The 15751-nt window shown below is 36.9% G+C and overlaps 1 protein-coding gene across 18 annotated transcripts in view; it reads left to right on the forward strand.

Annotated features, from left to right (window-relative positions):
- The window catches only part of NRXN1 (neurexin 1), a 673696-nt gene that overhangs the window by 226968 nt on the left and 430977 nt on the right, over positions 1–15751 (forward strand). The window lies entirely within an intron of this gene.

The following is a 15751-nucleotide window of genomic DNA, read 5'->3' on the forward strand; positions in this document are numbered from 1 at the left end:
GTAAAAGGGAATTCCAGCAGAAGAGAAGTGTTCCCTGAGCCTCAAAGGATAAATGGGAGCTGAGCAGTGCTGTATAGCCAAGCTTTGAAGAGGAAGCAAAGCTTTCCTCTGCTGTGGGCAGGACAGGCAGACCATGTACCCTTGCTGCTTCCTTATAATCCTTGTCTACATCACAAATTGTTTTACATAGTTAATATAGAAGATGTTATAAAAATTTGCCTGTAAGAGGTTTTTATTACCTTAAGTACTAAATAATCTGGAAATTCTGTACTCGGGGATCTGTGTCAGATCTTCCTGCCATAGCTGGGACCAATGGAGGTAACAAAAGCTTTATGTAAAGAGGGAGAGGAATTTGGTGTGAGAGTGCTTCGATTTTGGAACTTGCTTCATTTGTTTAGTGCAGAGCTTTGAGTGTCTTTAGCTTCTAGGCATGACATGAACCTGTTTATTCATTTTCAATGGATCTACTCTGTAAATAGAGAGGGAAATCAGAATTTTAGTCTGTAGAGTAATGCTCAAGCATAAGAAAAGAGAATTCAAGCTGCAAAGCAACCTTTCACTCGCTGTTTCGGGACTTCTTAGTCCTTAGGCTTTCTGAGATAATGCAATAATACATTTATGTAGGCAATTTGGTAAATAGCTTCACTCATCTTGAGAGGAGGTGTGGGGTGTAAGTGCTCTTTTTTACTTAGCATTATGAAGAAAAAGGAGATGAATCAGGTCAAGGTGACCCAATCTCTGTACCACAGCAGGTTTATCATGCTGTCTTGGAACATGGCTAGAAATGATGTTATACTACTTACTGAGGAAATATTCCATATAGCACCTTTGGAAACAAAATCTAACCTTCAAATTTGAGCAGGATGTCTAGCTGAGCAGCTGCTTTGTGATCTCAGACATGTTAAAAGATCCTTGGTTTCCCAGAATAAATTTCACCGTTGGAGATTTGAACTGAAAATTCTCTCTATGCATTTTACAAGAAAGTGGTTAATAACAAAAATGGCTAAGGAATAGCAGTGTCTTCTCCCTTTAAATGATCTGTTTTGTGTTCATGAGAGCCACACTACACAGTTTGAAGCTGTTGGCTAAAGTTTTGTGGTTAGGGCACCACATGGCTGAGATCATTTTTCTCAGTGGTTATACATGACACCCATGGTTTCCTTTTCATCTCCTAGCTGGAGGTCTGCAGTGATCTCCAGTACACTTGTGATACATTAAATGTATTTGACATATTTACCCAAATATAAACCATAATGAACCAAATAAACCATATATATAAACCATATAACCAAATGAAGCTGAAAGATTTGATGAAGTAAACATTGATCCAGTGTTCAGTGATGCTTGCACAGGTAATTAACATTATTACTGTTATTGTTGGTATGCAACATCCAGGAGTTGTTACTGTAGCTGCTTTTTGTAACTGATCAAAACTGTTTTGATACCTGTAAGAGTGGCTGGATATGCTCTTTAGCTTTCAAATTCAGCTGAAAGAAACATAACAATGCTTTAAGTATTACTTTCATATTGCTGTTCATTGAACATTGATGTTCATACACACATAGAATGGAAAACTGCTCCCGATTCCTTCCAAACAAACGGCAAATACAGAAAAAAAAATATATTTTTCATCTTGGTTGATATGAATTTTCACTTTTCATTATATGAAAGTGTTTTTTTTTTTTTTTGAAAAATATGCCTGCTGCAAATGCAGGAGCCCATGAATAAACTGGAGGATCACTGTTGACTCAGCTATAATTTTTTGGCAGTTAAGGTTACAGCAAAGTCCATCACTAGCATCTTGTAATGATGTGGGGCTGTAAAGGACGCTGTGCTTCTCTTCTATATTCAGTCCTGATGATCTGCCTCACGTCAGACTTTGAAGTGTGTGGTGCCCTCGTGTTCAGGAGCAATAGTGTGGTTATTACAGGCTGCTTCTGGGATTCTTAGCTAGGTCAGACAGATTAATCCTTCATGCAGATGGGAAAATGTCCCTTTTGCATCCCATGTTTAGATTGCTGCTAAAATGGTTCCTCTAAATCGTGGAACGACTGTAGCTGTCAAACATCTCCTGACTGCTTTATGTCAACTGTCATCAAAAAGCCTGATTTTCATTATCCTGTTTAGTGTAGGCTTCGTCTTCCTTGAGCCAACTCTCAAAAAGTATTCAACTTCACTGATTAGTGTAAGCTTTCAAGGTTTATAACATGCTCAAAGAATTATAATTCAAGTTTTAGGAGACTTAATATTAGCACTATGTTTACCTAAACCCCACAAATATCTAAATATAGGAGGCTACTGTGCTTGCACTACCCTTTGTTTGCTAGGGAGGGGGTTAGTCAAAAAAGCAGATGTAGAATATATTTGTCTGATAGCTGAGATGATGCAGAAACTGTCACTTTATCAACCATCCTTCTGTTCTAATGGCTTTGGTTTTACTCTTAGGAAAACTTGTGGCTTTGTTTCTCTTGACTTGGCTATTTTCTGTGAGTTAAAATTACTTGTGCTGGAGAGGTAGGTGGTGTACAGGATTACAAAGTACAGTTTCAAAGAAAAGTTTTTAGTAGAATTTCTTGTATAAATTGCTCAGGAATGTGAGACCATTAAAAAAGCAAAATAAAACATCAACAGAAATTTCACCAAAAACAACAAATTCAAAACAACCTGGTATAGATTTTGCTGGATTTTTTCCCTGTAGAAATGAGATGAAACAATTCCCTTTCCCCCAGTACTCTCCTTGTCCTAGCCATAACTTCTTAGATTTCAGTCTTAGTTTACTCATTCTCCAGGTCTGCTTTCAGCAAACATCTCATAGATTTCTCCTTCTAGGGAATTCTTTTAGGCTGTGTGTGTTTTCAGATGTGCTGCTTTTCTTTCTTTTTTAAGCAAATTTTATTTTTAACTGCTTCTAAGGATAAAGTGGATTGAACATTCAAATCCCAATATGTTATTCAAATTGTTCATTATACTTTTAAAATTCTGTTGGCTCTTGGCACAACCCAAATGCTCCTTTAGGTACTTTAAACTGAGAAGCCCTGACCTTTTTTTCTCTAGCATCAAATGAATGTTACTGTAATAAAAATATGTATTTTATATATTATTTCATTGCAAGTACAGGAAAAAATCCAAGGAACAATGTTCTCCTGAATTAATGGGATGCTGAAAAAAACTGGTCTGCATTTATTTTATTAATATTTTGTGGACAATGCTGACTAATTTCACTTGTGATAAATAATGTGAAAGGAAATGGCTGTCCAGGAACAAGACTTGTGCTAGGAGAATTTCCCCCAAACTGAATCCATTCAGTGCAAGTTTTGGCCTTTGACTTGCCCCCTTATTGCTCAGAATGTGGTATTCAACTAGAATCAACATAAAAACTGTTCTCCTGCTCAGTGCTAAATAAAACTAAATAAATCTCCAGTCCTACAAACCTGCATGGATTTAGCATTACTTCTAAAGTTCACAGACATAAAATTTCTGCTGTGCAGGACATTCTCTGTGGTACCCAGAACTGATAGTCTCATGCAGATTTTGTTAGTCTTTATCTCCCATATATCCACATTTGACCCCAAATATTTCATTTTTCCATGCAGAAGATATATCTTTATAGCATTTGCAGAACTTGTGCTCACATCTGAGGATGCACTCTGTAAATGTTATTCAAACTGGTCCTGAGGTACTTGAGGTGTGACTCTGAGGTCAGCTGTGGGTTTGCACAGTAAATCAGTGCTCAGTTGCATTGATTTCACTGTGTCTTCGTGCCAGCTCAGTGGGCTCAATGCCTCCAAGTCCAAGGAGAAAACAAGGCATAGTTCTACCAAAGCTACCAAATGTTTTGGTTACAAACCACATCTTCCAAGCTGTGCCGCCTGTAACGAAGCTGTAGCTGCACCACTACAAAGACAATGGTGAGAGCAGTGGTGCTGCCACCACTCAGAGAGCTGCCAAAGGTTTTTCTGTTCCTTTATCTCCTCGCCTTGTGGAGTATCTGGCAATTCACTTTAAATTCAGAGCACTGGGGTAAGGCAGAAGCAGGGAGCATGGGATGAAACACTAACAGGCTTGCAGTAAAGAGAGGAGATACAATAAGTTGATGAGCCAGCTGGAGCACGTGGAAGAAAGCGTGAGAATTCAGATTTGTGAGGCTGCAATGGGATTGTAAGAGATGTATTGCTGCAGTTCAGCTTTAAGAGGTAGGCTTTGCCCTGGTGGATGGAAAGAGCCAGATGGATGGATTATTTCTTTTGGAAGACTTTGGTCTGGGAAACTGAAGGATCTCCCCAGGAAAATTGTTCTGCAATCATTTTCTCTGGCAGTAATACCACCAGAAAGTGAGGCCTGAACAAATTTGAGAATCTGAATTCTGTATTTTGAGTTCAATCCTCTTTCTTGTTATCTAGTATGCAACATTTTTTGTTTGTGTGGTGAATACACTTTTAAATAAAATGTTGTTCATTTATTTAGACATCTCAAAAATAACAGTAGCTTTCAACCAGCATTGCAAAGAATTTTATTTAATCCTGCATTATCTAATACTGTTGTCACTTCCATATACAAAAATTTAATTTCTTTTCCTTTCCCCAAACCTTTTGCCTTAGTTGGCTTTGATCTGTCACGACCTGGATAATTTATGAATTGTTAAGATGTATCTTGTTCTGGTTGCCTCTATAAATGAGAACACTCTTGTACTGTAGCATGAGTGTCTTCTGGAGGCTTTTCAATATTTATGACAACAGGGTAGTTTTCTGATAACATCTTCTTTGAAATAAGATCATTTTGGCTATCCTGGATCTGTCCTGTGGGGGTTATTAATTTGTTTGGGGTTTTCCTTAGCTCTAGTAATCCATTTAATATAACAGACTTGCTGAAAAGCAGTTTTCCAAGATGATTTAGGACTGAATTTATCCATTTCCCAGGATGAGGAATGCAGCATTTTTAAAGACTGTCTCAGCTGGCTTGCATTGACATGGTCAAGAGCATACTGCTTATACCTAACTATGTTGCAAATAAACTGAGAAATGCAGTTTTAATGAAGCCCAAATAGTTGCAATTTAAGCATTTACTTCCTCATGGTAGCTGCACTAGGGAAAGTCATGCAGAAAACTATTAAAAAAAAAGAAAGGTGTTTCTCTGAGGCAGTCAGCATTGGTGCTCAGGGAAGTATGTTTTCCTGTGATCCACGTTGACAATTTCTGAAAGTCTAGTAAAATGGAAAGACTGAGGTGTTTGGCTTTGTTTATCCAGCAATGTGAGAAGGCCTCGTGGTACAAAGTGTTGCTGTGATGTTGGCAGAACAGCAGAGCCTGCAGTAAGTCCTTTGTCTGAGGTGGGAAATAAGGCCAATTCTGCAGGTTAGAGTTTGTGCACCACTGCCAGAGCCACTGCACTGGCCTAGGAAAGGCATACTGGACAGATCAAAAAACTCCTCAGTGCAAAGATTATCTTAATTTTTAACCTCACTCTGACTTTGACCTTCTGCTAATGCCAGAAGGTAATGATGGTGGCAAAATAAATGTTTTGGAGATTGAGTGTTTTACTTCTGCATGCAGAGTTGGACCTAGTCTAAAAATAACTAAAGCTTTGCATAATGCTTAATAGAGAAATTTAAGCTTACAAACCCCCTTATGCCTTGGAGATTTATCTAAAGATCTCTGTTTTTCACGCTCATGGACAGGGGTGCAGAAGATCAACATCTGCATCGTTGTGAGGATTAAGGTAAAGATAGAAAATTACAACTTGCAGGCCTGTCCCAAGTCTCATAAAGCTGCACGTGCATTTTCAAGCACAGAACTTGATTTTGTTCTCAACACTATTTCCCCAAAACCTCTGAGATGTAACTTTGAGCAAGGAAGAGGAGGGCTCCCCTGTGAAGGATGGGAATGTTTACAGGACACATCCCTTTTGCAAGAGGAAGAACAATATATTTTGTGGTGATGGTTTGGGATGCCAAATTGTCTTCATTTTAATATCTTTATTAAAATTTAATAAAATATTACTTATGTTTAAGGAATGACAAAAGGAAGGAAAAAAGTGAGGAGAAAATTAAATCCCCACTGAAAAAGTCGGCCAAATTTAATTAGATTACTTTAGTATTTCAATACATCTCTGTTCCTTACCCTATTTTCTGTTGTAAATAATCTGTGATGTTCTAAGGGTATAAGACCTTCTACAGCTGCCTTAAAACAGCTCTTTCACTTCATCTTCAAGGCTTTTTAAACACTGAATGTCATCAAGTGAGCACTGGAAAAATCTGTCCAAAGTATTAGCATGATCTACTGTAAATGTAACCAGAGAACAAAGTTACCCAGCTAACTAACCCTAACAAAAGTCTGTGAGCAAAATCTTTGCCAAATTTTAGCTATATGTAGGTTTGGTGGTGAGTGTGGCACGTGTTGTTCCATGACTGCTGGTGCAGTTATAGGAGATTACCAGGAGATTTCAACATTTATTGAAAGTGTGTCTGGGCAGGTTTATGAAATAATTCAAATCTAAAAGAAGTCTGGAGTCAAAGTTAGCTCATTTTTTTATGGAAGGCTAAGGGTCTACTGTCAGTTTTAGCAGTTAATTATGACGTTTATTATTCATATTATTTTAAAACTGAAATTTTGCATTGCTTGTGTTTGGCTCTGTGGGGAGTTAAGTGCTGAAAAGAGAGGGCACATGGAGAACAATCTGTATCATCAGTGTACTAATTGGGATTAAACTTTTTATTTGGGACTATGTCTGGAACAGTGATTGCTCTGCCAGCAAATTTTACATTTGCCTTTGTTTTTCCAAATTACTTTAACTGGCATGTCACTACTGTATTGAGCTATACTGTGTAAATGTGCATTAGAAAAAATTTATTGTGGATCCCTCCAGAGTGGCTCTTTGTGCAAATTAGTGGATTTTTGTTTGCTGGGAGAGGCTGTTTTTGGAAAGCAGACTAGAAGTGCCTAAATGAACAGAAAAGGAGTTTTTTTCCCAAAGCAGTGGAAAGTTCTGATACAAGCAGGATGTTTTAAGCTCCATTTCTAACTAGGAATGTTAAAATGTTGAAATAACTGAAAATTGTTGAGTAAAATGCCTAAAAATGATAAAAATTTCCTTATTCTTGTCGACTGTTCATTTATGCTATAGGTTCTATGCAACTATGTCACCTGAGGAAAGTTCTTCTGTTGTAATAATAATTAAAGTTCAGTGAAGATGCAGATTTTCAAATAGGAGAAACATTATTTGCTGTAATTTTCCTACTTTCTCAAACTTCTTACTTGTAATTAGCTTATTGTTGGTTTTTTGAGGTTTTTTTTGGGAGAGAATTGTGGGATTTTTTTTCCCTTTTTTAGTTTTATGGTTAGTGTCTGCCTTCTCTGGAAACACTCTGTACTTCTTAAGAAAACTCATGCTTGAATTCTAATGCAAATTTGATACTGTCAGCTCTCCACAGCTGTTCTAATTCTGACATCCTCTGTCTGCCTAAAGAAAAAAAATCCCAATTTCTGTGTTTGTACTGCCTTGTAGGGTATACTGCTTCTTTTTGTTTCACATTAACTTTTAATCATGCTCCTCCACGTAATTTTTAGCTTGCTGATGTGGCTTCTCACTTTTTCTGTTATCGTTCTGCTCTCGGATATTTATTTTGGATATGAAAAATATATGTTCTCAGGAAAGATGTGAAACTTAATGGCAGTATTTAGTATCTGTTGCAAGCTGACTCCTGGGAAATGTCTGGTAAACTTTTTCCTAGACATCTGTGGGTTCCGAGTCCTCTCCTGAGTGACTCGGGAGAGCAGTGTTGAAGGATAGCAGATTAATAAATCTCATGTTGCCAAGACTAGCAGAGAAGCTGATGTGTTAAGGTGTAAGGAACCATTTCAATGTTCAAGGGGAAAAAAAAAAAAAAAAAAAACCAAAACCCAAAACAAGAAAATGTTAAGTTTTGCTAACACTGTAATGGAGATGTCTTTGTAAAGATATTTGTCAACTACTGACTTAGTTACTGAAGCTCAGGGGGATTTTGTTCTTGTGAACACAGATATAATTTTGAGAGAGGAGTCACTGACACAGTATTTAAAGAAAAAGGCTCTAGTTTTTAGCGAGAAGAGGCCCTGAATTCTGTGTATTTTGGAGTTGGAAGATGTGTGTACTTCATCTGGAGAGGCTAATGAAGTAAATGTGGAAGTGGGGAGGGTACATTTCTCAATGCACCCATCTTTCTCTTTTGAAAAGGTCATGTCTTGACATTATGCCTCTTCTGCCATTTATATGCATAGAACGATAACTCGCTTTGAAATGCTACTTTGCTAAAGAACATTCTGTACTTTGAGTTATTACATGGCAATTTATCGTGTATTTTTTTATTCACAGACGTGTTTTCAGGCAAGTGACAACGGTGGGGGAATGCTTTTTATTATAACTTTTCTTGATTCTCTAAGTATTATCTGAAAAAAGGACAACTCCAGGAAAGTGTAGGGAGAAATTTGGAGTGTGAGCATGGAAAAAATATTTCTTTTTACAGCTGCTATGAGCAGTTCTGTGATCTGTGAAAGGCCCCTGTCAGTCCTTTGTTTATCAAAGTAGCTGTGTATCTTTGATCTCTGCTTCATAATAGTCTTTTAGGTACAGATGAATACAAGTCACTGCTGAATACAGCAGTGAACCAATTGGGTATTTTCTGAAGGCTCAGGGGGATTGGAAACGATGGCTCCTGATTTTTATGGTTTTGTGCAGTATTGCACCCTGCTGACAAGAATCAGTTGGATTCCCACATTTGAAGTGTTTTCCATCACCTGGAGCAATAAATAGGACATGGATGCACGTTGGTTTATATTAAATATAGATTTTTTTTTTTAAAGCTGCCTACTAAAAGTTTAATGAATTTGAATCAACTTTGGTTTAATATTTAAAACTCATCTATTGAAAATATAATGTAGGGAGGAGCAATTGACACTGAGGAGGAAAAGAAGCAAGTCTTGTAAGCAGACCCCTGAAATATTGCACCTTGACAGCTCAGAAGCTTTACTGTCCCCAAGCATGTAAGGGCTTGCTAAATTGAGATTTAACACTTAGCTGCAGGAGCCCTCGGTGCTCGAGATTTATGTCAACCTCTGTGACCCAACCAGCCAGGCTGTCTTTAATCCTTCTCCATTCCCAGCACTATGAAAATGACTGCTGACTCTTGAATTCGTTGGTGGTATTTACAGCTCTGGCCTGAACTGCTACTGTGTTCTGTAAATGTTCTGCTTGTGGACAAAGAGCTGGCTGCAAGCATCTTAATTTGTGCTGTCAGTTTCATGGTTTAGGTTTTGTAAGTTAAATTATATGGCTTGGCCCTCAAAGCTTTTTCTAATGATTACAGTTAATTTACCTCACTTTCCCTCCAAATCCTTCACTAATTTAGCTTTTCCTAAAAGGATGTTTATTTTTACCAATAATATCCATTTTTTTAATGTCCTCCACTAGCTTTGTCCAGTCCTGGAATTGTACTTTGAGAGACCTTGCAATCATTATAACATTGAATGTGTCAAAAGTGAAAGAGTTCATGTTCTAATGATCTTGGGAATTATAAGGTCCAGCCTGCCTGGTTTTTGTCCAGGGTATTTGGGGCATGGCACAAATGAATAAATAAATAGCAGATTTCTGTGTATAATGCAATGAATGCTTTTAGAAATCAACTTATTTATAAACAAACAAACAAGCAATATGTATTTCAGAGAGAAACTGAGAGCCTGAAGAAAAACTTCGAATACAAACCACAAAAATATTTTTCGGGGGGAGTGAAGCGTGGATTTTTTGCATGCTAAAGTTCTATTTTAATTGATGTTCATCATGTTTTAATTTTCTTGATTTCTATTTCTTTTCAGTGAAATACAGAGATGCTAATTCAGGAGAACCATTTGGTTTCTGTTTAAGACACTGGCGTTCTGCTGTTGTAGATTTACCCTAGGCTTTGCTAGCTTTTAGTCAAACTTGATCAAGGAGTTCAGTATCCAAACAAAACTGTGCCAGCCTTTGAGAGAGGCAAAGTGATTTTTTGGGGTTGTTTGTTTGGGGTTTGGTTTTTTAGTTGTTTTTTTGTTGTTGTTGTTGTTTGTTTTGGGGTTTTTTTTATGTAGCAAAATATCTAAGTAAATTATTTGATCAGGTCACAGTTGTACCCCATAGGTTTCACTCATTCACTCTCATCAACTTTTCCATCAGAACATCTGGCCTGGAATTCTGGTGCTCAGCACAAAGCCAAGGACGCGCTGGGTGTGAAGCACTCCCTGCATCTCCTGGGCTCCCTTTGCTGGCAGTGACAAACCACTTTTTTGGTCTGCTGCTTTGTCCTCATGTTCATAAGTCAGCAGTTGTTATGGTGGTTACTTTGCCTCAGATTTTTGCTTACTCCATGCTCTGTAGCTCTCAAAACAACGAGCAGCAACCTCTGCCTGCTTTCTGTTGGGAAGGTGTGTGTGCCATATGCCTCTGCGTGTTCCTCTGGCAGGAAAATGAGCTGCTCTGATAGACTGCAAGCGTGCTGCCATCCTCCTGCTGTCAGACTGGGGTGTCTGTGCTGTGCTCCTGTCAGAGCACTTGCCTCGACAGAAACAGCTTTTTCTTGGTTCTGCATCTGGGAATGATGTTCTGGGAGCGATTTCCCTGAAAAGGGGGTTCTTTGTCAGCCAGAAAGGCCCTTCTTTTAACCCTGAGAGCTCTGCTGCTGCTTTCTCACATTCGTGTTTTCATTTGTTATTCATTCAAAGCAGTCTTATTCCTATCACAAATCTATTAAATACACATATATTATGCAAAATCCAAACTTCCTCTCCTGAAATCTGCAAGTCAGCAGTTTCTGTTCATGAAGGTGGTGTCTGGAGGTGTCATGGAAATGCTGGAAGTTGACTTAGATTCTATAAACTTGTGTTTGGCGATTTTATTTTTTCCCTTTTCCTGAGTGCTTACACAGGTTTTGTTGCTTAGATCCTAGTTCTGACACATTTATGTGTCAGCTTCTTATGTTCTTTGTGTTTGCATTTGCCTGAAATTAAAAGACTCAGCATACCTTCACCCTCCTGCTCTGGAAGGTCTGATCAGAGCAGTGACAGTCACTTCTTACAAAGCACGCCCAGGAGCTCTGCTGGTGTGTTCAGGGTGTGGGAGGGATGGTTCTTTGGGAAAATAAAACTTCTATTTTATCTTTCTTGGGTGAGGACAGTGAGCACCAGCTTATAGGGAATTCTCTGCCTTGCTGGAGTGGTGATGTTGTGTGAAATTGATTTGTTCTGCTGATAGAACAGTGCTCTGATATTTAGGCAATGCTGTGCTAATATAACAGTGCTAGGAAAAGCATGGCTAATGGCAACCCCACGAGGACAGAGGTTCTGGGCTGCTCCTGTCTTTTGCCTGGTGATATTCATGTAAGTATTGATCTTTCATGCTCACAGCCTTGTGCTCCCCTTCTGTATTTGCATACAGAGACCATTTATCAAAACAATTCCACGTGCTGCAATACAATGTTAATGTTCAATATAAATAATAACCAGTACTGAAGTAAAATTATCTCTCCATGCTTAGTTGACATAAATATATAAATATATACAAATATATAAAATATTTATATATAAATATATATACAGATATTTAAATATATAAATATATTTTTATATACATATATAAATATACAAATATTTAAAAAATATATATATAGAAAAATATACTTTGCTTCTGGCCACAATACCTGGCTGTGGTTGAAAATCCTCTTGAAATTTCTCTAGTATGAGTGAAGAGAAAGTATTTATTGCCATTCTTGTGGCCCACATCATTTTGTTAGGCACAACACAGAGATGTCAGATATTTATTTCTGTGCAATATAATTTCTATTCATGTCAGCCCTTAGAAGATAATTCTGCCTTGCACTCCTCCTGTTGCAGAGTTCTGGACATTTCAACAGCTGGTATAATCTAGTCAGAATGGTAATCTAGGCTGGTATGATCTAGACAGAATTTAAGTTCTGTCTGGAATAAAAACCATCTTTAAGATTTGCATATTGACTCTAATTGAGTCCATATAGAAATCAGTTGTTTAAAGTGCTGACTGATAAAAATGAGCATGCAAATGGAGCTTTGTCTACCTTCTACCATCAGGCTAAATAAGGTGAAATTCTAAGATTCTTTTCTTTTTTTCCTTAGGGGTTTGTTTTTGAAATCACTAAGAAGCTAAATTTTAAACACATTTTTGAAACAAAATCACAATTTACTGTATACAAATTAAAAACTCTGCGTATGTATTTTTAATGCTAATTTCTTTTCCCCAGACAACACTAAGCTAAATTTGAAAATAGTTTCAGCTGGCCTGAGATCACTTTTGGACGAGTGCATCAACCCCTTTGGTCATGTTAAATGAATGCTTTAACTTCTTTTATTCTTGAATCACTTTTGTTTGTGCTGCTTTAAACTGGAATATTAATACTGCATGTCCACACTTGCCCCTGGTTATTTATTCATTTTTACTATGGAAGGGTGAGTGTGCCGAGCAAAGTCACTGTATTCCTGCCAAGTAAATGGCCCAACAAAGAATTATGAAGCTGGGAATAAATTGGGCCTCAAATTAAATGCAGGCAAAGGGGCATGGGCTTAGTAAACCCCAACAGTGGGACCGTGTAAGAAATGTTCCTCATCTCAGAATTATGTAGGCAGGATGAGGGGGTATTGTGGTGTCAACAACAGACAGGAAACCCACATTTCAGTGGGAACATTTCCAAATGATATGTGAATGCAGAAGTTGAGATATCAACATTTTATGTCTATTTTTACGTATCTTTATGTACCTTGGAACCTTGGGATCTATCTTTGCTTCAAGCTCCAATTCTGTAATGGTCCCTGCCAGTAGATTTTTCAACTCTCCTTCATTCACTGTAGGCAATGCAGGTTCATTTGAAGTATGAAGCAGTTGCAGCTTGTGTTTAGTTCTCTTAAGAAAAAGCATTCAGAGACTGTCACTTACAACCCCCCAAAAAAAAAAACTCTGGGAGAAAATAAACTTCTGAAGCTGGTTTGCTCTGCTCCTTTCTGACCACTAATTCTGGAGCCAAGGAGGGAGGATGAGATACAACATTTGTAAATGATCACCATTCCAACCTTTTTATTTTCTGTAGCCTGAAGTGTAGAAATCTCGTATGTCACTCACATTGGGATTGTGCCAATTGAAATTGGTCTGATATCTGTTCTGTTATGTGGTGTTTTATTTAATGTGAGCAAGAGCATCAGCCTTCTGACTGATATTGATAGAGAATAGGGTCATTTTTCTGAAAGAACAAAGTATTTTTAACGACTTTAGCCTTGTCTGTTGAAAAGTGTTAAAGGGTGAAAGAATGCTATAGGAGAAAAATGAAGTATATTTGTGGATGATAGGTTCCCTATATTGAAATAATGACACTGAATTTCTGTTTCAATCTTGATCAGAGACGTTTTGAACTATTTTTTCTTTTTCTCTTATACTCATTTTCTCGCCTTATGAAATAAATACTGAGGAAAGTTTTCAGACAGTAAGAATTTTTATCTCTTTCTGCCTGTTTTTGGTAGATTTTTTTTTTTTAAGCTGTAAAAGGTTTCTTTTAGATGTTGAATACTCAAATACATACAAAGCAAATCCGACTTCCCAGGATCAAAGCAAGTATTTTTTTTTCAAATATTAAATTATAATTCATTTCTGCAAATATCACAAGAAAGAATGCTAGCAGATTCCCATGGAGTTCATGTAAACATTTTAGAGTATTGTCTATTTACTGCCTATTTATATCAATACTTTTGAATGGACAAAACAGCACAAGTACATATTCTTCTGTAAGCATCATCCTGTGCTCTGTACATGTTCCTGCTGCTTATGCAGAAAATTCTTACCATTTTCTGTTGCAACCTTTTGATTCTAAATATTTTAAAGCTAGGGAGACTTTGAGATATCACTGAAGTTGTGCTAGAGGTAATTCCTGCAGTGGTTTTATGGTCATTTCTTGGCTGAACCATTGCACCTCAAATTCATATCAGGTGCCTTTAATGTCATGTAGCTCAGGGGAAGAATGAAGTAACTGTGATACATCTGAGTATTGTATTTTTTTAATAAAAAAACTTGGACTAGAACAACCAGAACGAATGTTTTTTGAGGTGTTTAGACAAGCTGATGACTAAAATATCACCAAACTTGAAATATGGTCGTTTTCCTCTGCATAGCAAAGAAAAGCAGTTTTTTTGTTCACAACAGACCAACTTGAAATAGAGTCTGTGCTTTTAGACACACTTGGTAAATTGTAAAATCAAGCAAAAAATTAAAAATTAATTAAGTAGTTTTATAAGAAAACCACTATTTAGGAAGGTGTAGTTCTGGAATTAGGAGGGCAAAGAGATTAGTAGATTTTTCTTTTTCTTTTTTTAAGTTACCTGTATGGAATTAAAATATGCTCTGTTGTAGGGAGGCCCATTTACAGAGAAAAGGGTTTAAAAGAAAACAGAAATTTGCAAGTGTGGAGCCTTCAGAACATGGGAACAATGGCTTGTGTCTTTTTTCTTTGTTTTCAATATGTTGTCTATCATACTGAGAATGCAAGAACAAGGAAGAAAACAATAGAAATTATAATTTCAAGTGAAATTACAAGACTTGTTTTGAAAAATACATAAATGCATGGTAGGTGTGGGTGTGCACTCAGTGGTGTGTTTTTCCTAACTGAAATCAAGACTAACTCATTTTGTCCTTCAGTAAGAGCAGTAGTCATTTTAGTACCTGGTGTTTTTCACTTTTTTTGGAGAAAATTACTCTTTCTGTGGCTTCCCAGGCTTCCTGATCTGAGGAACATGAGCACTCTTAATAAGGTATATTTTATTTTTCTTTTTTTGTTTAACCTGTTATAGTTACTTCACAAAGTCTTAAAGCACCCGTGGAAGCAATACTAATACTCTTCATGAAAAGTAAGCTTAGAGATAGCAAAATCTATTTATTGAATGCTTTGTTACTCAGTGTAAACCACAAGAAAACAGGCAAGTATTTAAGTTTATACTCTACAGATGCTACTGTTCCTTCTATCATAAACTGTTACTGGCTTATAGAGAAATTCCTCCATCTCAAGGCACAGAATTTAATCTATTTTGCTTTCAGTTTAGTGTCATTATTCAAACTAGTGGATAGAGCAGATTGCTTTGAAAGGTGGCACAGGATTGAATTGCAAAAATGAAATGCACACAGCTACCTGGGCTTTGTGTGTTATAACAGATGGACGCTTTAATTATTAATTTCCTGATTAAGTAGCTTGGCATATAGAGCAGATATGGCTCCAGGATAGTTTTATTTAAAATGTATAGAAATTATTGCATTTTTGGACTCGCATAATTCCACGGTTAATAGAAGTGAAATCTCAGGCTGATTTATGCAACTTTAAGATGGAGTTTAGTATGAAGAATTCCCAATTTCTGCAATTATATTTATTTGATAGGAATAACTGCCAAATCTTGGAGTATCTCCAAGTGAAACTTGTCCTTACCATGGTAAAAAAACTAAAAGAAAAAAACTGTACATTTGTTAATCAGAAGGAAATGAGTGTATATTCTGCTTCATTTTATTTGGTGTATTGAATGACAAGAAGTTCAGTAGCATTAAATACACATTGGAATAGAAATCAAGATCATATCTGAATATTTTTAATAACATTTGTACCAATAACTAATGAAGAAGAAATGTAATACTAAAGTGCAAATAGAAATTCTAATTAAAAATAGATTTGTCAGTGAAAACTTACTGTCTCTCA

Source organism: Vidua chalybeata, chromosome 3, assembly GCF_026979565.1.
Source record: "Vidua chalybeata isolate OUT-0048 chromosome 3, bVidCha1 merged haplotype, whole genome shotgun sequence".
In the NCBI taxonomy this organism is placed as follows: domain Eukaryota; kingdom Metazoa; phylum Chordata; class Aves; order Passeriformes; family Viduidae; genus Vidua; species Vidua chalybeata.